The 22,695-nt window shown below is 44.8% G+C and overlaps 1 long non-coding RNA gene across 1 annotated transcript; it reads left to right on the forward strand.

Annotated features, from left to right (window-relative positions):
• The first annotated feature begins 76 nt into the window (after positions 1-76).
• Positions 77-8,854, forward strand: LOC126354484 (uncharacterized). The gene is made up of 4 exons (XR_007565334.1): positions 77-143; positions 8,424-8,510; positions 8,606-8,665; positions 8,735-8,854. It is a non-coding gene; the product is annotated as an uncharacterized LOC126354484 (long non-coding RNA).
• The last annotated feature ends 13,841 nt before the right edge of the window (positions 8,855-22,695 follow it).

Raw genomic sequence — 22,695 nt, forward strand, 5'->3', positions numbered from 1 at the left:
GCTGCCGAGAAATTGGTCGGTTGGCCGATAAATTGGTGCGTATTTAGGGGCCTTAAGCGAAATGGCCGCCAGGAAAGAGGGCGCTACTGTCACGTTAGCTGGCTCACTCTTACCGGCGACGCGGAACGCTGTGGAAAGGAAAGGTAAGGTAAGGTGTAAGTCTGACATCATAAGGCACTCTAACGATTTCCACGTTCGAATAAAGGGATAATAATTCTTTACACCAGGAAAAAGTTTTGGATTTCATAATTGATTTCAAACTCTATTAATTTATATGGTATTAGTCAAGAACGTCAACGGAAAGTTTTCAATTCCTGTACTGGATGTGGTAATATTGCAAAATAATTTTTTTACTTTAGAAGTACGTTCGTGGCTGCTAAGCAGAAAGTAATAGTAATGTCTGAGTGGTAACTTCGAATGTCACGTAAGCCTAAGTCATACTACGTAAAAATGTAAAAAATCTTCCTGCGTAAAAATACGAAAGTAGCTAAAATGCGAAAGCAGCTATTTCGAAATTTTCAATATCTTAGCACCTCTATTGTGATTGCTTTTGGGCTTAGTGTATCCGGATCTAAGTAATCATAAAATCGGCAACACGAAGACAGGACATTGGCAAAAGAAATACTATATTACGGGGCGGAAAGGGTTTGTTACTCTAACGAATATTTTAAAACTCATTATAGTTTGTGAATGGGAGCTTCTAACAAAGCAGCATGCGTCGCTGTACTTTAATATAATACATTTCGGCTTAACCTTCATCAAACCGGTATATTAAATCTACAGCAATTTTCTTTTTTTACAATCTGTTGGAACAATGGTAATGACTTTCTTTGAAAAACCTGTTTCGTTACATGACATTGTACACTACAATTCAGTAACCGGTAGCAACCGTATAGGTAGTATGCGTGGTGTTGGAGGAATATTGTTTCGGCTTCGACCAGTGACCTAATAGCTGTTATGACGTCAAATTTTGGTGTCTACTTTGAATAAAATTTCTGTGTAGCGTTATTCTCTCGATAGTTATGTTTGGTTTACAGAGAACGTAACTTTTTAGTCTTTGATTATCAGTAACGGAAGCCCTTTGAAGCCCTTTACTTACAAGTGACATTCTTAAGAGTTTTTCATTTATTAGTAGCATCGCGAAGTAGGGAGGCAGTTGTTGAGCCTAGTTCTGCTCATGATTTTGATTGTAGGAAAAAAAGCGGAAGCGGTGAAACGAAAGTTTCTCACGTTAGCTTGAGTGTTTCGAAATTGGATGAACTGAATGATCCGATGAATATTAGGTTTGGCAGAAAGCGCAGCCTCGTAACTATTGTGCATATAGTGTCTGTGATATGAAATTATCAACGATTTCCAAGAAAGTCCTCAGTGATTCATGTATGTGGCAGTGTTCGAAAAATCGTGTTTGGTGGTCTATTCCTTTTGGGAGTTGGTTCGAGAAATCAAAGCTATCCATAAAAACAATTTTGTTACTTGCTGACTTGAAGCTCTCATATTTGGCTTTCTGTCCAAGAAAGTGAGTTCGCAAAACAGTTACCTGTTGGGTTTCACCTCGCCGGGAAATTTGTTCAGATTTTAACGTGAAAAGAGGCAGAATTTGTGGGCTGGGGGTTATAGGAATTGATGATCACAACTTGCAAAATAAAAAGTGAGAGAGCATGATATTGTTGGAACATCGGTATGGGATGCAGTCGTTTCAGGTCTAGACGACTGCACATCGTTACAATCGATGAAAACACTTCAGCGGATGGATCAGTATCAGATTGGTGGGCTAGTTACAAGGAGATGAATCTGGGTTTATGCATTTAGTCGTGAACCATTGATAAATTTAGAGAAAAAGAACATCGTAATGTACAGATACAGAGGGAATTTGGGGCTGAAGTATTATTTGGTGGGGAAAAGGAGCATTTCGTAGCTGCAGTCATATGTCTTGAGAAATATGAAGCCATAAAATCGGTGTTTGATGTTTTTCTGGAGGATGTGGGTAGAATGCACCGTGTAGTTAGAACTGAAGTGCAGCTACTCAAGAAGTCGTGTGGGCTGTTATTATAGTATCGTAGAGCAACTACGTAGACATTTTAATGAGTTAAAATGTTAAACAGATTTACGTTGGAAAAAATTAGTTCTAGTTTTGATCACCAGGTGCAAATCCTGCCCTGTGAATGCAAGAAAGTCTCACAGAAATGTTTCCCTATGTTATGGATCAGGAGCAGGTCGTCGGCAGGAAAGATGATTCACGTGAGAACGTCGTAACGTTCATTTCATTATTAACCACCGCTTACACAATTTGTTCAGTATCAGAACCGGTTCGAATCCTGCCTCGGGCATGGACGTGTGTGATGTCCTTAGGTTAGTTAGGTTTAAGTAGTTCTATGTTCTAGGGGACTGATGACTTCAGCCCTAAGTCCCATAGTGCTCAGAACCATTTGAATGTTTTGAAGTGGTGGGGGCTTTTCGCGATTTCCTTTCCTGAATTTTCTGTTTCATATTCCGTTCTACAGAGTTTAGTTATAAAATTGGTTTCACAGATATCTTTGATTCTTTCGACGTCAGTATGTTGAATATTCAGCTGATATTTGTAAGTGTTGTTGTTGTTGTTCGTGTTGTTGTTGTTGTTGTTCGTGTTGTTGTTGTTCGTGTTGTTGTTGTTGTTCGTGTTGTTGTTGTTGTTCGTGTTCTTGTTGTTGTTGTGGTCTTCAGTCCTGAGACTGGTTTGATGCAGCTCTCCATGCTACCGTATCCTGTGCAAGTTTCTTGATCTCCCAGTACCTACTGCAACCTACATCCTTCTGAATCTGCTTAGTGAATTCATCTCTTGGTCTCCCTCTACGATTTTTACCCTCCACGCTGCCCTCTAATGCTAAATTAGTGATCCCTTGATGACTCAGAACATGTCCTACCAACCGATCCCTTCTTCTAGTCAAGTTGTGCCACAAACTCCTCTTCTCTCCAATCCTATTCAATACCTCCTCATTAGTTATGTGATCTACCCATCTAATCTTCAGCGTTCTTCTGTAGCACCACATTTCGAAAGCTTCTATTCTCTTCTTGTTCAAACTATTTATCGTCCATGTTTCACTTCCATACATGGCTACACTCCATACAAATACTTTCAGAAACGACTTCCTGACACTTAAATCTATACTCGATGTTAACAAATTTCTCTTCTTCAGAAACGCTTTCCTTCCCATTGTCAGTCTACATTTTATATCCGACCATCATCAGTTATTTGTCTCCCCAAATAGCAAAACTCCTTTACTACTTTAAGTGTCTCATTTCCTAATCTAATTCCCTCAGCATCACCCGATTTAATTCGACTTCATTCCATTATCCTCGTTTTGTTTTTGTTGATGTTCATCTTATATCCTCCTTTCAAGACGATCTCTATTCCGTTCAACTGCTCTTCCAAGTCCTTTGCTGTCCCTGACAGAATTACAATGTCTTCGGCGAACCTCAGTTTTTATTTCTTCTCCATCGCTTTTAATACCTACTCCGAATTTTTCTTTTGCTTCCTTTACTGCTTGCTCAATATAGAGATTGAATAACATCGGGGACAGGCTACAACCCTGTCTCACTCCTTTCCCAACCGCTGCTTCCCTTTCATACCCCTCGACTCTTATAATTGCCATCTGGTTTCTGTACAAATTGTAAACAGCCTTTCGCTCCCTTTATTTTACCGGTGCCACCTTTAGAATTTGAAAGAGAGTATTCCAGTCAACACTGTCAAATGCTATCTCTAAGTCTACAAATGCTAGAAATTTAGGTTTGTCTTTCCTTTATCTATTTTCTAAGATAAGTCGTAGGGTCAGTATTGCCTCACGTGTTCCAACATTTCTGCAGAATCCAAACTGATCTTCACCGAGGTCGGCTTCTACCAGTTTTTCCATACGTCTGTAAAGATTTTGCGCTAGTATTTTGGAGCTGTGACTTATTAAACTGCTTTCTTTGGGATTAGAACTATTATATTCTTTTTGAAGTCTGAGGGTTTTTCGCCTGTCTCATACATCTTGCTCACCAGATGGTAGAGTTTTGTCAGGACTGGCTCTCCGAAGGCAGTCAGTAGTTCCAATTACATTCACCATATCGATAGCGACATGCCGGCTGGAGTGGTCGAGCGGTTCTGGGCGCTACAGTCTGGAACCGCGCGACCGCTACGGTCTCAGGTTCGAATCCTGCCTCGGTCATGGGTGTGTGTGATGTCCTTAGGTTAGTTGGTTTTAAGTACTTCTAAGTTCTAGGGGACTGATGACCTCAGGTGTTAGTCCCATAGTTCTCAGAGCCATTTGAACCATTTGATAGTGACATGACGACGTAAGCCGATATACTCTTAGAGACGTTTGTTGCCAGTTTTTTAGGTCACGACTGAAAGCGACGGCTGGCATCGAATATTCCCCTTTATTCAGTTTGTGTTGCCTTTAGCTGCATGCATATTCCAGATTTGTTTGTGGATAATCTCTGTATATGAAAGGTAACATTCTGACTGACTCAAACGTCCAGCAGAAACAGTTGATAGAAATTGGGAAAAGATGTGGGTCTTCTAGTGTAGGCAACGTTCCAGAAGGGATCGTCCAAAATGCCACTCCTAAATGGGTGAAATAGGGGATGAGAGGCTTTTTGAAAGTACGTCGCTATTAAGGGAATTCTGAAGGTAGAACTACGCAAACTGGTATTCGGTTTGTCAGATAATAAAAATTGCGTGTTTCACCATTTTCGGAAATTCGTGCACTCAGAGGGCAAAATAGTGAGTCATTTGGAAGTAATTACTAAAGAACTATTAAAGAATTTATAAGTCTACATCTATGAAAATTGGAATTGAATTTCTAGTTTAGTTGCAGAGTTTCTGGAAATTCAGCCCGTACGTGAGTGCAATAGGGCATGAAAATATTTCGTTATCTTAAGACTTTGAAGCTAAATTTGTGGAAATTATTTCACTTCCGGTTACATATAAAGAAATATTTGTTAGGGGATGACTACAGAAATACCTCAACATTCAAATGAATATGAAAAACCTCGGATTGATGCCTAGACATTTTGACGTAGCATCATTATTTCTCACTTGTTTGGAATCAAATAGAATCCACGAAAAGCGTAGACTGCTCGGCGGTTCCCCTGATAGCGGGTACGGGATACTATACCCAGATGAATTCTCAGACTAAAATGTAGAACTCCAGGAGATCCTACACACTGTTAAGCAGGCGACTGACAGCCGTCAGTACTTCTCCATGTTTAACGTGGCATTCGGGGTGTTAGATATAATGAAAACAATTAATGTATTCGAAAACTGTCATCAATATAGTACTACAGAAGAAACGGCACACTATTACTCAGTCTTAGCGTGACAGAGGAGTTAGGTATTCGTGCCACTACATCGCGGGAGATGGTAATATGCAAATAACTTCTGGAAACAGATAATGCTTTTTCACCGTCCCTCGAGGCCGTTAATAATTTTTTTATTTCTCCTTCCCAGAATGTCACGATAGCTACAATTAGTGAAGAACGAGGTAGCGACAGAGGGGGCTAGTAGTAATACATAGGTAATATAAACTCGTTTAGTGTGTGTAACAATTGCAGCCAGCCACAGTTTTCTTGTATGAATTTTCCGTAGCTAGTTTCGAGGAAATGTCTAGTCAGGAGGCAAGTATTTCACAATACACAAGTGTTAAAATATGAAAAAATGTGTTTTTGTATATCACACTTTTACGTGATATACTCACTCAAATGAAAGTCTTTAACTTAATGCGTTAAAGTTTCATTGTCCTTACATTTATGGAACATTAAATAATGATACAGCGTATATCGTAATACAACGAAAATATACGCTCATACAGAATACGTAAGTACACTTTAGCGAGGATAGGGCACATGCTCCACTGCGCTCTTGAAGCAACCATTCCAGAATTTTCCTGAAATTATTTAGGAAGACTGCGGTAAACTAAATCAGGAAAGAGCAAACCACTGCAGTGCCACAGTGTACAATGTTCTTCGATTTCCACAATTTGTTCCAAAAAACTTACAATGCAAAAGATAATTTCGCTTCACGGATACCTACTGATCATTCCAGAATCACGAATGTGCTGCTACGCCTCTTGCACATACTGCACGCCCATAAACATGCAACTGTGCTCCACGCACAACTTCATGAGTAACAGGGTGAGGGGGTTCTGAGCCCAATTAATTGATCAATTAATTATCCCTACCTCTTCATGTTTTCCCCAGCAAGTAAGTGGGTCCGCACCCCCTCCCCTCCGCATTCAATCCCACCCCACCCCATTCCATCCCACCTCACGCCACCCTCGCACTCCCACAGCTATGCTTTTGCCGGGAAATTTGGATTTTGGCGGGAGTTTTTTATTTTGGCGGGAGTTTTTTATTTTGGCGGGAGTTTTTTATTTTGGCGGGAGTTTTTTATTTTGGCGGGAGTTTTTTATTTTGGCGGGAGTTTATTTTGGCGGGAGTTTTTTATTTTGGCGGGAGTTTTTTATTTTGGCGGGAGTTTTTTATTTTGGCGGGAGTTTTTTATTTTGGCGGGAGTTTTTTGATTTTGGCGGGAGTTTTTTGATTTTGGCGGGAGTTTTTTGATTTTGGCGGGAGTTTTTTGATTTTGGCGGGAGTTTTTTGATTTTGGCGGGAGTTTTTTGATTTTGGCGGGAGTTTTTTGATTTTGGCGGGAGTTTTTTGATTTTGGCGGGAGTTTTTGATTTTGGCGGGAGTTTTTGATTTTGGCGGGAGTTTTTGATTTTGGCGGGAGTTTTTTATTTTGGCGGGAGTTTTTTATTTTGGCGGGAGTTTTTTATTTTGGCGGGAGTTTTTTGATTTTGGCGGGAGTTTTTTGATTTTGGCGGGAGTTTTTTGATTTTGGCGGGAGTTTTTTGATTTTGGCGGGAGTTTTTTGATTTTGGCGGGAGTTTTTTGATTTTGGCGGGAGTTTTTTGATTTTGGCGGGAGTTTTTTGATTTTGGCGGGAGTTTTTTGATTTTGGCGGGAGTTTTTTGATTTTGGCGGGAGTTTTTTGATTTTGGCGGGAGTTTTTTGATTTTGGCGGGAGTTTTTTGATTTTGGCGGGAGTTTTTTGATTTTGGCGGGAGTTTTTGATTTTGGCGGGATTTTTTGATTTTCGCTGTAAAATTAAATTGTCAATTACAAGGATGTAATACTAAAGGAAATTGTTAATAAAATGGGGATTGGTGACAGAAATCGAAAAAAAAGTCAGACGGAGGGAAACTGGGGAATTATGCACTGCAGAGGACATAATTTGCATTTCGTAGGACGGGGATACTCTTGTTTAAACTTCCGATCAGGTGTGATCACAAACACATTAAGATAGTCAGTGGTGTGCTGCCACGCAGGAGTGTGCCGAGAAAGCAGCTCACTGACTGTAACTGCGCAGCACTAGCGTTTGTGAGTGAATAGGTCTTATAATGGCGCAGACCCCACTAGCTGCATGTCACCCTTCCCCCGTTTCTCCTAGTGGTCTGCTTCGTTCTATCTCTGCTCGCCCTCTGCTTCTGTTCCACACTGCGTTTGCTGCTGCACATGGTGCACTGCGCCCTCGTAACTCTCCAGTGAGGTATGTTGAACACCTGCCTAGGGCGATCACACACACTGCGTTACCTCCCTTGCCCACATTGGCAGCCTCCCTGCCTTCCCTTCCCACCAGGCTGTACCTCAGAGGGTGATGCAGAGCACCCAGCATGCCAATAACTCAGCAGAGGATACTTTCGTAAGCCACCATTCGCAAGACATGTGGCAATGGGCTTCTACCACTAACAATAGGTTCGTCTTCGAAGGTCAGCGTCTTCTTCCAACAGCTGTGCCCTAACGAACAACATATATTCCAAGGGTTGCAGCTGGCACTGGGAGTGCAGAATGAACAAAGCGTATTTTTCTAAAGATAGCAGATGCATCTATTTTTCCAGCCACGTGCAGTCAGTCAGCAGTAAGCAAAAGATCTTTTCAGAAGGATCCGCTATCTGATTGTCTCAATTTTTTTTTCCTCTTCCATTGCAGCGTTCTGTTCCTCAGATGCATGCAGCAAGCCTACTTCAGCCTGCTTCAAGAAAAAGAAGGGAAGTTATAACCAGCTGGTATGGTATTCTGAGTTCCTATTGATCCTCTTGAAAATAAAGGGTGGAGTCTGAAGGTATACAAATCCCAACCCCCGCTACAACCATAATCAGTCTTTGGCAGCGATTGGATGTGTCCGTACGATTCTCAAAATATGAAATGGCCACTTAGTAACGATGCCAGTGCAAGTGGTGATGGGAAATGGCCAAACTAGGGGTAATTGCCATGTAAGCGTTTATGAAAAGAAATTGAACTCAAATTGCGACAGTTACAAAATTTCCTAGCGAAGTATTCAGTTTTTTTTAGAGATTGTGTTACTTTTCGTAATAAGTGGTAAGTTCTTTTTCTTGATATTTCAGCGCTCGTTCTCCAAATATTGGTTGAATTAGAATATTAGCTAGAAGCTGAAAGTCGCCAGAAAGCTGAGGGGGTTGTTCTATCATCCTGTAAGTACAACTCCAAACTGCCATATTTTACATGTTCAGGAAACAGCTCTTGTATTGAAATAACAACAAGAAAATTTTTGATCTTCCTTTTGCAGCATTAGAGCGGCATCTAAACGACACTGTGTGGCTGTTGGAGGCAGAAATACAGCAATAACGTAAGTACATTCCTAATATATTGCTGTCAGACATCTTTCCAGTTGTGAAGCATATATTCATTGTTGCAGATGCTGCTATGGAGCAAGAGGAGGATGAGAATCTAGCAGGAGTATGCACCAAAAATAACAACTAGGACTTATCACTTCCATCTGGTATGAACTTATTTTTTTCATAGGTACGTATAGTCAGTACCTTGCTGCAGGTAAATTCAGTACAGGTATATTATTGTTTCTTATAATCAGTATCTTGTAGATTACTTCCATAAGATGGATTTGTGGCTCCACTACAATAATCCGAGCGAGTCGGTGCCTGAGATGGTGGCTGCTGAAAGGAAGTGCCATCTCGTCCTTTCGGATGAGGAGGAAACATTTGATTGGGTGGGAGAACTAACAGAAAGGTAGAATGAATTGCTCAGTACTGGGACTGACAAGAGAACCTCCCCATCGCAGCCCCCTCATATTCAGTTATCAGTTGGCACACTGGATAGGCCTTGAAAAACTGAACACAGATCAACTGAGAAAACAGGAAGTAGTTGTGTGGATCTATGAAAAAATAAGCAAAATATTCAAACTGAGTAGTCCATCAGCATGATAGGCAACATCAAGGACAGTGTGAGCTCCGGAGCGCCATGGTCCTGTGGTTAGCGTGAGCAGCTGCGGAACGAGAGGTCCCTGGTTCAAGTCTTCACTCGAGTGAAAACTTTATTTTATTTTCAGACAATTATCAAAGTTCAGGCACTCACACACAATCAACTTCGCTCTCCAAAATTCCAGGATATATTCAGATTTTCTTGGACGTATGCAGGATTTGACTGTCTACACATGGAAAGATTTGAAAACGTTAAAAACCTATGTTTTAACAGAGCAAAAGCAAAACTGTGCGACTGTGAAACTTTCTTTCATTTGTTGCAGTTTGTGACAAACTTGTTTTCATCACTTCTTTGGGAGTGATTATCACATCCACAAGAAAACCTAAATCGGGCATGGTAGAAGAATCTTTTTACACATTCGCCAAGTGTACAAGTTAGGTGGGTCGATAGCATATTCCTGTCATGTGACGCACATGCCGTCACCAGTGGCGTATAGAATATATCAGACGTGTTTTCCTGTGGAGGAATCGGTTGACCTATGACCTTGCGATCAAATGTTTTCGGTTGCCATTGGAGAGGCACGTGCTTTCGTCCATTAATCGCACGGTTTTGCGGTGCTGTCGTAAAACAGACATTAAACTTATTACAGTGAATAGAGACGTCAATAAACGGACGGACAGATCATAACTTTGCGAAAATAAATTAAGTAAACTTTTCACTCGAGGGAAGACTTGAACCAAGGACCTCATCTTACGCAGCTGCTCACGCTAAACACGGGACCACGGCGCTCCTAGGCTCAGACTATCCTTGATGTTGCCTATCATGCGCATGGACTACTCAGTTTGTATAGTTAGCTTATGTTTTTAATGGTTCCACACAAATTCTTCCTTTTTTTCTCGATTGATCTTTGTTTAGTTTTTCAAGGCCTATCCAATGTGCCACCTTATAACTAAATCTGAGGGGAGTGCGATGGGGAGGTTCTCTTGTGAGTCCCAGTATTGAGCAATTCATTCTACCTTTCTGTTAGTTCTCCCACCCAATCAAATATGTCGAACCTTTCCTGTCTCAGCTTGACCTCTCCCTCTCCCTCTCCCTCTTACATACTGGGGCCCCATACATTTCAGTGTGGCTCATGGTACATACTCGGCCATTCATTCATCCATCTGCAGTCCAGGACTTCTACCATCTGTCCACTGGAGAGCCCACAATAACTTGTGTGATAGTGACCACTTTCCCATCTTCCTCAGCCCAGGGGACCCACAGTTCTCTTGTGGGTACATTTGTGGCGTGCACAGGGCCTCGAGCTATTGCAGCCCTCTTTTCGTCCTTAGAAGGCTGCATTACCATTGCTGTTCCTCTTCCTCCCTCTCCTTGATACTTTATCCGTAACCTCTCTTTTCCCTGTTAGTGGACTTCATGTCGACCTGGCTATCCTCCTGGCTATTATTTAGTTTTCTGTTTCCATCTCCTTTTCAGCGTTTGTGGTCCCATTGGGGTTTGACCTCCATTTCTAAAAAAATTCCATTCAGTGTGAGCCATTTGGGGATGAACTCCCTACCTAGCTTCCATGGTGCATGTTTATCTCCTCTTACCCTCCCCTTTCCCTTTGCATCCTGCCTCCCCCCCTCCAGCTAGGACACCAGCTCGGTTGCCAGTCTGTGTGGTGGGGCTGTTAAGTACCCATTGGCTGCACCCCCAGAAACCACAGGAATCACTCTGCTAGTAACTGAGCTGTGTATTCCCAGGAGTTGATGCTCATCACTTCAGGGCACCCGAACGACCGGCAATGGGCGTAGTGCCAGACTGCCCTGGCTGTGACTGGGTGGCGCCCACAGGGCGAGCCTTTGATTGGAGTGTGTGATACTAGGGTGGACGCCTTGCGCATGAAGTGACAAAAGCTTCACCATCCTGGCCATTCCGTGGCCGTCTCTAAGAGTGGTAGCACACGTGACACTCTTTCCTATGATCCTTCGGCCTTCCCCTCCCTGGCCACCCCCTGGGAGGAGGGGCAAGCCCGCCAGCTTGGGTTGAAACCTTTCCTTTGGTACCTGGTTTGTCCCAGGACGGATGGCGGTAGTTTTGCCACGAACAAGCCTTTTTTTTTTCATGGAGACGATTGAAGACAAGTATGGCGAAGTCGAATCGACGAGTAAAATGTGGTTCGGTGCTTTGCTCATCAAGACATGTTCTGCTGCGCAATCTGACACCCTGCTCGCTTGTGACCATCTAAGTGACGTCCTAGTCTGTGTCACGCCCCACCAATCTTTAAACTCAGTACAGGGCATTATTTTCCACCGAGATCTTCTTCTGCAGACTGACGAGGAGCTCCGTGCTAACCTCGAGTGGCGAGGGGTTCGTTTTATCCACGGTGTGGAGTGAGGCCCTTCAAACAATGGCATCAATACGGGCGCCTTTATCGTGGCCGCCGAGAGGGATGTCCTCCCAGAGAAGGTCGAGGTAATGGTGTATTGGTGTGATGTTGAACCTTATATTCCACCACCAATAAGATGTTTCAAATGCTTAAGGTCTAGACATGTTCCCACCTCTTTGGGTGCTGCTCCCCCTCCCCCACCGGAGAAGTACTCCCCTCCTTCGGTGGCCCCCAGGACTCCTCTTCCCGGCACCCCCCTGAAAGGCGATCTACTGCTCCACATCGGGAGTGCGGCCGTTGGGCGCCAAGATTGCCCGGTGTCATTCTGTGCCTGCTCTTGCTGAAGCCTGCCCTTTTCTTGCTTCCCAAGAGAAGAAGCAGAAACGCAGGAACAAGGGCAAGGCCCCTCTGGTACCCCCTGAGGTGCAGCCTTCCCCTCCTACCGTCAATGAACCAACAGTCTGACCACACCTATATGGATATTACCCAATCCCTATCGGTTACATACAGCGACTCAGTGGCGTGACTGACCCCAGTCCAATCAATTCCACTTTTGACTCTGGCTTGAGAATCCTCCAGTGGAATTGTAAAGGATATTTGCATCACCTTCTCGAGTTGCAGCACCTTCTTTCCTTCTTCTCTGTCGCTTGTACTGCACTCCAGGAGACCCATTTTTGTCAATTTTTATTCACTGACCCTTCATGGATCCAATGCTTTCTGTCAGAACCGAATTGGCCCCTTGCAGGTTTCTGGTGATGTTTGCCCTTTAGTCCACAAGGACATAGTTAGTGAATGGGTTCCCATCCATACAACTTAGGAAGCCATTGCTGTCAGAGTCCATCTGGCCACTCCGATCACAATCTGTAATCTTTACCTCCCACCTGACAGGCCGCCCACAACTACTCTAATCTCCCTTCCTGTTATTAGGGGACTTAAATGCCCAGAACCCTCTTTTGGGTAGTCATATGACTACTGCCCTGGGCAGGACATTTGAAACTGTTCTGTCAGGGCTTGACCTCTGCTTACTAAACACAGGTGCTCCCATACATTTTAGTGTGGCACACGGCAGTTTCTCAAAAATTGACCTCTCCATTTGCAGTCCCAGCCTTCTTCCCTCCATTGAGTGGGGCATCCATGATGACTTATGTGACAGTGACCATTAACCGATTGTTTTGACCTTCCTTCAGTGTCTCTCGCTCTGTCACCCTCCAAGGTGGGCCCTATCTAAGGTTGATAAGGGTGCCTTCTCCTCTGCCCCCATCCCCACTGTATTGCCACATGACAGTGTTGATGAATCTGCTCAGACTTCGACTGACTCCATCCTTTCAGCAGCTGTTTCAGCAATCCCTTCTTCAGGTTCCTCCCGCTGGAAGATGGCCCCTTGGTGGACTCCGGAAATTACTGCAGCCATAAAAGACCATCGCCGTGCTCTTCAACACCTCAAGCGGCACCCTTCTAATGCTCTTCTTCTGGTCTTTCAACGATTCCGCGCCCGGACCTGCTACCTAATCAAATTTCAGAAACAGATTTACTGGGAACGATATGTAACTGCCATTGGACACCACATCCCCTCTTCACAAGTCTGGGCAAAACTCCGGCGAATTTTTGGCCACTATCTACCCACTGTGGTTACGGGAATTTCTGATGTGTTTTCCTTACCAATACGGACTTTGTGGCAGAAAATTTCGCCGAACACTTCGCTCAAGCTTCGGCGTCAGCTCAGTATCCACCCACGTTCCCTCAGCGTTCAGAACGACTGCCTTTGTCTTTTGTTACTCCCTGCTCAGAACCTTATAATGCCCCATTTAGCGAGTGGGAATTTGCCAGTGCCCTCGCCCTGGTCAGATTGGATACATAACCAAATGCTCCAGTACTTTTCGGTGGCTGGCCACGGTCCTATATTGACCCTCTTCAACCATCAGTGGAGTGAGGGAGTATTTCCTACCCAGTGGCAGGAAAGGATTGTTGTTCCGGTGTTGAAGCCAGGGAAGCCGCCTCTTCCTTCTATAGCTACCATCCAGTTGGCCTTACTAACACCCTGTACAAGCTCCCTGAATGCATGGTGAGTCGGCAGCTGTTTTGGATCCTTGAATCCTGTGACCTTTTGTCATCAACTCAAACTGTTTTTTTCTGTAGCCATTCTATGGTGGATAACTTGGTGCACCTAGAGTCTGCTATCCAGTCAGCTTTTGCCCATCGGCAACACCATCTTTGATCTGCATAAAGCCTATGACACCACTTGATGCCACCACATCCTCACCACCCTTCATGAATGGGGCCTTCATGGCACTCTGCCTGTTTTTATCCGTAATTTTCTTTCTTATCGCTCTTTTCGGGTCCAGGTTGGCTGCTCCTACAGCTCTCCCCATCCCTAAGAAAACGGGTTCCACAGGGTTCCTTGCTGAGCATCCTCTCTTTCTCATAGCCATTAATGGACTCGTGTGACAGCTGTTGGGCCGACAGTGCCCCCCCATCTCTTTGTATGCTGTCGATTTTTTTATCTACCTTGCCTCCTCCATAATGTGCGCTGCAGAACGCCGCCTACAGGGGGCAAGCTGTAGGGCCCACTCATGGGCTCTCTCAGATTGGCTTTCAGTTTCCGGCGGCCAAGACTTGTGTCGTGTATTTCTGCCATCAGTGTACAGTCCATCCCCATCTGGAACTGTCCCTCAATGACCAGCCCCTCGCTGGTGGTGGACACCCATTGCTTTTTGGGTCTGGTCTTTGATGCCCAGTTGACATGGCTCCCTCACCTTTGCCAGCTGAAGAGGACATGCTGGTCCCATCTCAATGTTCTTAGGTGTCTGTGCAGTACCACCTGGGGTGCAGACTGCCCTGTTCTCCTGTGATTGTATCAAGCGTTGGCCCAGTCTCGTTTAGACTATTTGTCCTGTCTATGGTTCTGCATCGCCTTGACACTGCAAATCCTAGACCCCATCCACCACTGTGTGGTTCGGCTTGCGACTGGTGCCTTCTGGACTAGCCCCATACTTAGCCTTCTCGCAGAGGTGGGGATCCTGCCACTGCGAGTTTTGCAACAGCTGATACCTTATGCACTCTACATTCGCTGCACTCCAAAGCACCCTAATTATGGTCTCCTTTATCCAGACACACAGATCACCCTGCCACTGCGGCGGCCACGGTGTGGGCTCACCATGGCTGTCCGCACTCAGTCGCTATTTTCTGAGCTCCAGCACTTGCCTTTACCACCTCTCTCCTCCTCTCACGCACATACCCCTCCATGGTGCGTCTCTTGGCCCCACTCTATCTTGATCTCTCAATCGAGTCAAAGGATTCTGACTCTCTCACTGCTCTTTGCCACCAGTTCTGCTGTCTCCTCAGTTCCTTTCAGGGATCAGAAGTGATCTATACTGATGGCTCCATGGTTGCCGGCTGCACTGGTTTTACTTACACCCGTGTGCGATGCACGGAATTCGCTCCTTGCCAGATGGCTGTATTATTTGTACTGCAGAATTTGTAGCCATCTTGCGTGCACTGGACCATATCTGCTCCTGCTCTGGACTATACTTTACTATCTGTAGTAACTCATTGAGCGGTTTGCACACTATCGTCCGGTGCTTCCCTTGCCACCCGTTGGTCATCACTATCCAGGACTCTTTTTCTCTCCTCACTCAACGTGAATGCTCGATGGTTTTCATTTGGACTCCAGACCATGTTGGGATTCCTGGCAATGAATTTGCCAATTGATTGGGTAAATTAGCTACTATCAGGCCATCTCTTGCTATTGGCATCCCAGAAATAGACCTTCACTCGATATTACATCAGGTTTTGGACCTTTGGGATACAGAATGGAGCACTCTTTCTTCACTGAACAAGCTCAGGGCAATTAATGATTCTACTAATGAACTTTATGGTGGTCCTCCTTACGGGCCTCTCATAAGGCCTCTGTCATCCTCTGCTGGCTCTGCATTGGCCATACTTTTTTGACTCATGTTTATCACCTCCATCATGAGGACCCCCCTCTCTGTTATTGGCGATCGATGTTGACTGTGGCTCACATCTTATTGGACTGCCCCAACTTAGCCACTCTACAATGGACTTTCAGCTTTCCAGAATTGCTACCCCTGGTGTTGGTGGACGATGCCTCAGCAGCAGATCTCGTTTTACTTTTTATTCATGATGGTTTTTTTATCACTTTATGTAAGGGAGGGGCTTTCCACTGTACTGGTGTGTAGAGGGAACGGCAGGCTTTCATACCCCCCTTCACCCTGACTGGATTGGCTTCAACTGGGCTTGGTGGTTCATCCCAGTCCTCTACCTTCCCACTAATTTCTTCATGGGGTGTGTTACGTCCTGAGAATCTCTCGTCTCCTGTGTTTCTTCATTCATGCCCTGTCATTAGTCACTTTTTCCCTCACCTCCTCTTCTGTCCTTTTCCTTCCTTCCCTGTCAATAGTTTATCACTTCATGGAAGTTGGAATTCCCTCTTCTAATGTGGGATTTTTATCGGTTTTAGTTAATCCCAGGTCGGAAGGACTGATGACCGTATACTTTGGTCCCTTCTCCAACTAACCATTCAACCAACGAACCAACCCACCCATCTTCTTGTGACTCCCCAGCGTCATTCCCCCAGACGACTACCAAGATGGGCTTGGAAGCTTTCACCTCTACTGTTACCGTCGAATCTCCCTCACATCGTACCATCGATGTGGTGGTTGAGCAGGTCAATAGAACAATCGTTTCTGTGGCGGAAAGCAGGATCCGTTGTTCTTTAGGGTGTCCCCAGCGAAAGTACCTTGGTGGTCGTCGGAAGTCGCTGAGGCCATTAAAGAGCGTCGGTAAACTCTACATCGACATAAACGGCACCCTTTCCTAGGGCAATAACAGCTTTTAAACGGCTCCATGCTCGCGTTCGCCAGCTTATTAAAAGACGGAACAGACCCAACATCTCGACCGTTGGGTGTCATCGTCACCTTCCCAAGAACAACGAAGATCATACGTGTTTGTGGGTGCCAGACCCAGACAGATGTTACTGGCATTAACATCAGTGGCGTGGTATCTACCGACGGAAACGCAATTGACGAGCACTTTCTGAGCACTGTGCTCGGGCCTCCGCGTCAGAGAGCTATACCACAGCATTTCGCACCCTCAAGTGGCAGATGAAAAGGAAAGCCCTCTCGTTCACTGAACGTTGCAATTAACCCTATAGTGTTCCATTTACTGAGTGGGAGCTCCTCAGCGTCCGACACAGCTCCTGGGCCAGATCGGATCCACAGTCAGATAATCAAACATATCTCGTCCGCCTACAAGTGACATCTCATCGTCATCTTCGACTGGAATTGGTGCGATGGCGTCTCTCCATCGCAGTGATGGGAGGGTACCATCATTCCAGGGTCCTGAGTAAAAACCCGGTTGATGTGGATAGCTATCGGCCCATCAGCCTCACCAACGTTCTTTGTAAGCGGTTTGAATGTATGGTAAGTCGGCGGTTGTGTTGGGTCCTGGAGTCATGTGGCCTACTGGTTCCATACCAGGGCGGTTTTCGCCGGGATCGATCTACCATTGATAATCTAGTTTCCCTAAAGTCTGCCATCCGAACCGACTTTTCCAGACGCCAACACCTGGTTGCCGCCTTTTTTTGATTTACGAAAAGCTTACAACAGGACCTGACGGCATCACATATTTGCCACATTATATGAGCAGGATCTCTGGGGACCGCTCCCGATATTTATCCAAGATTTCCTATCGCAGAGTACTTTAGTGTCCAAGTTGGTTCTTCCCATAGTTCTCCCATATCCAATAGAGTGGGGTCCCATAGGGCTCTGTATTGATTGTATCTCTATTTTTAGTGGCCATTAACGTTCTAGTAGCAGCTGTCGGGCCATCAGTTTCACCTTCTCTGTATGCAGATGACTTTTGCATTTCGTACTGCTCCTCCAGTAATGGTGTTGTCGAGTGGCACCTACAGGGAGCCATCCACAAGGCAGTCACGGGCTCTAGCCCACGCCTTCCAGTTTTCAGCCGCGAGGTCGTGTGTCATGTATTTCTGTCTGCATCGTACCATTCACCAGGAACCAGAACTTAATGACGATCCACTCACTAGTGGAGACATATCGATTCTTAGGATTGGTTTTCGACGCTCAATTGATATGGCTTTCTAAACTTCGTCAGCTGAATTGGCAGTGCTGGCAGCACGTCAATGCCCTCTGCTGCTTGAGGAGCACCAACTGGGGCTCTACGCTGCTGCAGCTCTACATAGTCCTTGGTCAATCCCGCCTTGACTATGGGAGTCTGGTTCATGGTTCGGCGGCGCCCTCAGCGTTGCGTTTACTCGATCCAGTGCACCACTGTGGCGTTCGACTGGCAACAGGAGCTTTTAGGACGAGTCAGGTGACCAGCGTCCTAGAGGAGGCCGGAGTCTATCCATTGAAGATTAGGCGTGCACAACGGCTCAGCAGTTACGTTGCATACAGTCATAGTTCTCCTGAGCATCCGAATTACCGTCTCCTTTTCCCCATCCACGGCGGTTCATATCCCGCACCGGACGGCCAGGTGAGGGCATGAGATAGGGGTTCGCGTCCAATTTCTTCTGTCTGAAGTGCCGTACTTGGGTTTACCACCTATACTCGAGGTCCATTCACGTACACTTCTATGGTGTACACCTAGGCCGAAGCTTTGCCTGGACCTTTCACATGGTCCTAAGGACTCAGTTAATCCCACAGTTATCTATGTCAATTCCTCTCGATTCTTTACATGTACCGGGACCATGAAGTGGTTTACACTGACGGCTCGATGGCTGATGGTCGCGTATGTTCATGGAGGACTTATTGAGCAGCACTCCTTGCCAGATGGCTGAAGTGTTTTCACTGCAGAGCTGGCGGCCATTTCTTATGTTCTTGAGCGCATCTGCTCATGCCATGGCGAGTCGTCTCTTCTCTGTACTGACTCCTTGAACAATATTCGAGCTATCGATCAGTACTACCCCCGCCATCCTTTGGTAGCGACCATCCAGGAGTCCATCCATGCCCTGGAACGGTCCAGTCGTTCCGTGGTGTTTGTGTGGACCCCAGGCCACGTTGGAATCCCAGGAAGTGAACTTGCCGACAGACTGGCCAACAGGCTACACGGAAACCACTTCTGGAGGTCGGCATCCCTGTAACTGACCTGCGATCATTATTACGCCGCAAGGTTTTTCAGCTTTGGGAGACGGAATGGCATAATCTCAGTACGCACAACAAATTTCGAGCCCTTCAGGAGACTAAAAATGTTTGGAAGACCTCCATGAGGTCGTCGCGCAGAGACCCTGTGGTTCTCTGCCGGCTCTACATTGGCCATACGTAGCTAACACAAGGCTACCTCCTCCGACGCGACGACACACCTCTGTGTCACATATGACTGTCGTCCACATCTTGCTGGACTTCCTACTTTTAGCCGCTCTGCGGCGGACTTTTAACCATCCCAGCGCCCTACCTTCGGTAGTGGGCGACAATGCCTCAACAGCAGATTTAGTTTTACTTGTGAGGGGTTTTATCGTACCATCTAAGGGTGGGCATTTAGTCTACACTCTGAGGTTGCCACCCTCCCTCCATTTTAACTCTGTCGCACTTTCTTTGCATTTGTTTGTCTTGGTGGGCGTCTTTCCTCTACATGTGTTCACTTCACCTTGTCTTTTTTTTTGGGGGGGGGGGGGGGTGGACATTTTAATGTGTTGCAGTGTGGCTGGTTCATTCTCTACTATTATTGTGATCTGCCAGCCCAGACAAGATGCTCTATGGTTTTAATGTTTTAATACCGTCTTCTATTTTTCCTTGGTGTGGATGTTCGTTCCATTCGTTTACTTTTTAGGTGTAGTGTTCGGTGTTTTATACCTTGAGTGTTGCTTGCGTCAGGAAAAAGGGACTGATGACCCTGTAGTTTGGTCCCTTTATATCCCAAACCAACCAACCAATCCACAGCATGGTTGCTCCCACAGCAGCTCACCGCCGCCACCACCTGCGGCTCCTGCTGTTTGCCATCGCCGGCAGCAAAAGTTGTGTATATCCCAACACTTACCCCTCCCCCCTAAAGGCACCTCCTCGCCGACGCTGTCAGTAACCGCTTGGACGCATTCATAATTGTAGTATTATGGTAATGAACCTTTGGCTGGCGGTAATGCAGTCCATTCAGGTTTCTAGAAGCAGTTTTTTTTCAAAGCCTTAAGTGATCAGAGATGTAAACCCTCTAAATATAACACAGTACTCTGCTGCAAGCTGACTCTCACTCTCAAACAGCAGGGTGCTATTTATATTTAACAACGTTAATTAAAAGTTATGTCAGTTGTATTCTACGGTACATTGAGAAACACATTTTCTCATAAATAGATTCTCTGCTGAATTTTCCTTTCGTTATGAAGGCACAACGACACAATAGGATGGGACTAACTAAAATTTTTAGAAAAAATCATATTCCTTTCAACAGTGAAAACTAGTATTAACTGCAGGCTGTTCCAGAAGGAATGGTCAATAATCAGGGAGATAAAAGGGATGATCATTCGAAGCAAAACAGTCAGGTAAATGCGGATTCTAAAATACATGCCTTCATCGTCGCTAATATGAAACACCTCTCTTTTACTGAACAACTACTCACAGCTTTTAAGGTATGAATTTTAGAGCCCATGTTTATTACACTTCATTGCTTCGGATGATCGTTCCTGTCATATTCCTGAACACTGACCATTCCCCGTGGGACACACTGTACACGAATCTTGGATGTCATAGCACACAACTGAGTTCATACAATACAAAATACATCGTGGGTCTTCAGGTGCTATGAATAGAAAATATTCCTAAGCGTGGCAGTTTGTTGTCTATTAAGGTACCCGTGGTCTAGGGGTATCGGCTTTGAATTGTAATGAAAACATCCTCGGTTACGGGTTCGAACTTGTCACCGCTTTTATTTTGATTGATAATCAACATTGGCGGCAGAAGACTTACGGCATAAGAAGTCATTCTGCCAAACGCATTGTCAAAAAGGACGAAGCAGCGGACAGAGGTTCAGGTACACTCTTGACCTTGGGGTAGCAACCTGTCGCTTAAGACTGAAGAATAAACAATGATCAAAGTCATGAGGATACAGTAGTCAATGGAAACCACTGCATTAAAGACACACAACCTATATTTACAGGATTTGGGGGCTGTAATTGAAAGTGTCAGGATGATCGCTCAATTGACGAAAGGTACCGAAATAGTACGCCATTCGGATCTCCTGGAGGGGACTGCGAAAGAAGAAATGACCATGACAAAAAGATTGAATAACCAACGAAAAGATAATGTTCTGTGAGTGAGGCGTGAAATGTCAGAAGCTGGAACGTGGTAGGGAGGTCAGAAAATCTGAAAATGTAAATGCAAAGTATCGGTGTAGATTTAGTAGGGGTCAATGAAGTGAAATGGAAAGACAAGGTTTCTGGTCAGACGAGCATAGGATAACATCGACAGCAGCGGAAAATAGTATAAAGGGCATAGGATTCGTTACGAATAGGAAGGCGGGGCAGTGTGTGTGTGTTACTATGAACAGTTCAGTTAGTGGGTTGTTCTTGTCAGAATAAACAACAAACCAACACCGATAATGATAGTTCAGGTGTACATGCCAACGTCGCAAGCTGCAAATGAAGAGATAGAGAAGGTATATGAAGATACTGAAAGGGTAATAGAGTATATGAACTGGGATAAAAAAATCTAATAGTTATGGGGGACTAGAATGCAGTTGTAGGTGAAGGAGTAGAAGAAAAAGCTACAGGAGAATACGGGCTTAGGAGGAGGAGTGAGAGAGGAGAATACTGAGTTCTGTAATGAGTTTCAGTATCAATAGCGAATACTCTGCTCAAGAATCAGAAGTGGAGGAGGAGCTCTTAGAAAAGGCCGGGAAATACGGGAAGATTTCAGTTAGATTACACCATGGTCAGACAGAAATTCCGAAATCAGATACTGGATTGTAAGGCGTACCCAGTAGCAGATAGACAGATCGCAATCTAGTAGTGATGAAGATTAGGCTGAAGTTTAAGAGTGTAGTGTGGAAGAATAAGTACGCTAAGACGTGGGATACGGAAGCGCTAAGGAATTACGAGGTGCGCTTGAAGCTATCTAGAGCAATAGATACAGCAATAAGGAATAGCGCAGTAGGCAGTACAGTTGAAGAGGAGAGTATCTCTCTAAAAAGCGCAATCACAGAAGTTAGAAAGCAAAACATTGTTACAAAGAAAGTAACTGCCAAGAAACCATGGGTAATAGAAGAAATACTTCAGACGACCGATGAAAGAATGAAGGACATGAATGCTCAGGGAAATTCAGAAATAGAGAAACGTTGCTGTGGAATGAAATAAATAGCAAGTGCAGGGAAGATAAGACGAAATGCCTGCATGAAAAACGCGAATAAATCGAAAAGAAATGATTATGGGAAGGACTGACTTAGCATAAGTGAAATTCAAAGCTCTCTTGGGTAAAATTAAACGCAAGGGTAGCAACATTGAGTGCAAACGGAATTCCACGGTTAAATACATGAGAGAGAGAGAGAGAGAGAGAGAGAGAGAGAGAGAGAGAGAGAGAGAGAGAGAGAGAGAGCGCGGATAGCAGTGGAAAGAGTACACCGAAGACCTACATGAGGGCATATATTTGTTTGATGTGGTAGAAGATCAAACAGGAGTCGATATGGAAGAGATACAGGATGTAGTATTAGAATCAGAATTTAAAAGAGCCTTGGAAAACTTGATATCAAATAAGGCAGAAAGCATGGAGAACGTTCCATCAGAATTTCTAAAGTTATAGGGGGAAGTGGCAACAAAACTATTATTCCCGTAGGTGTGAAGAGTGTATGCGTCTGGAGACATTCCGGAAAAATACCATCCACACAGTTCGGAAGACTGCAAAAGCTGAAGAGTGCCAGAATTATCGCACAATCAGCTTAACAGCTCATGCATCCAAGTTGCTTATAAGAATAATACACAGAAGAATGGAAAAGAAAATTGAGGATGCGCTTGATGACGTTCAGTTTGGCTTTAGGAACAGTAAAGGCACTAGAGGGGCAATTCTGACGTTGGGATTAATAATCGAAGCAAGACTAAAGAAAAATCAAGG

This window comes from Schistocerca gregaria, chromosome 3, assembly GCF_023897955.1.
Source record: "Schistocerca gregaria isolate iqSchGreg1 chromosome 3, iqSchGreg1.2, whole genome shotgun sequence".
Taxonomy (NCBI): domain Eukaryota; kingdom Metazoa; phylum Arthropoda; class Insecta; order Orthoptera; family Acrididae; genus Schistocerca; species Schistocerca gregaria.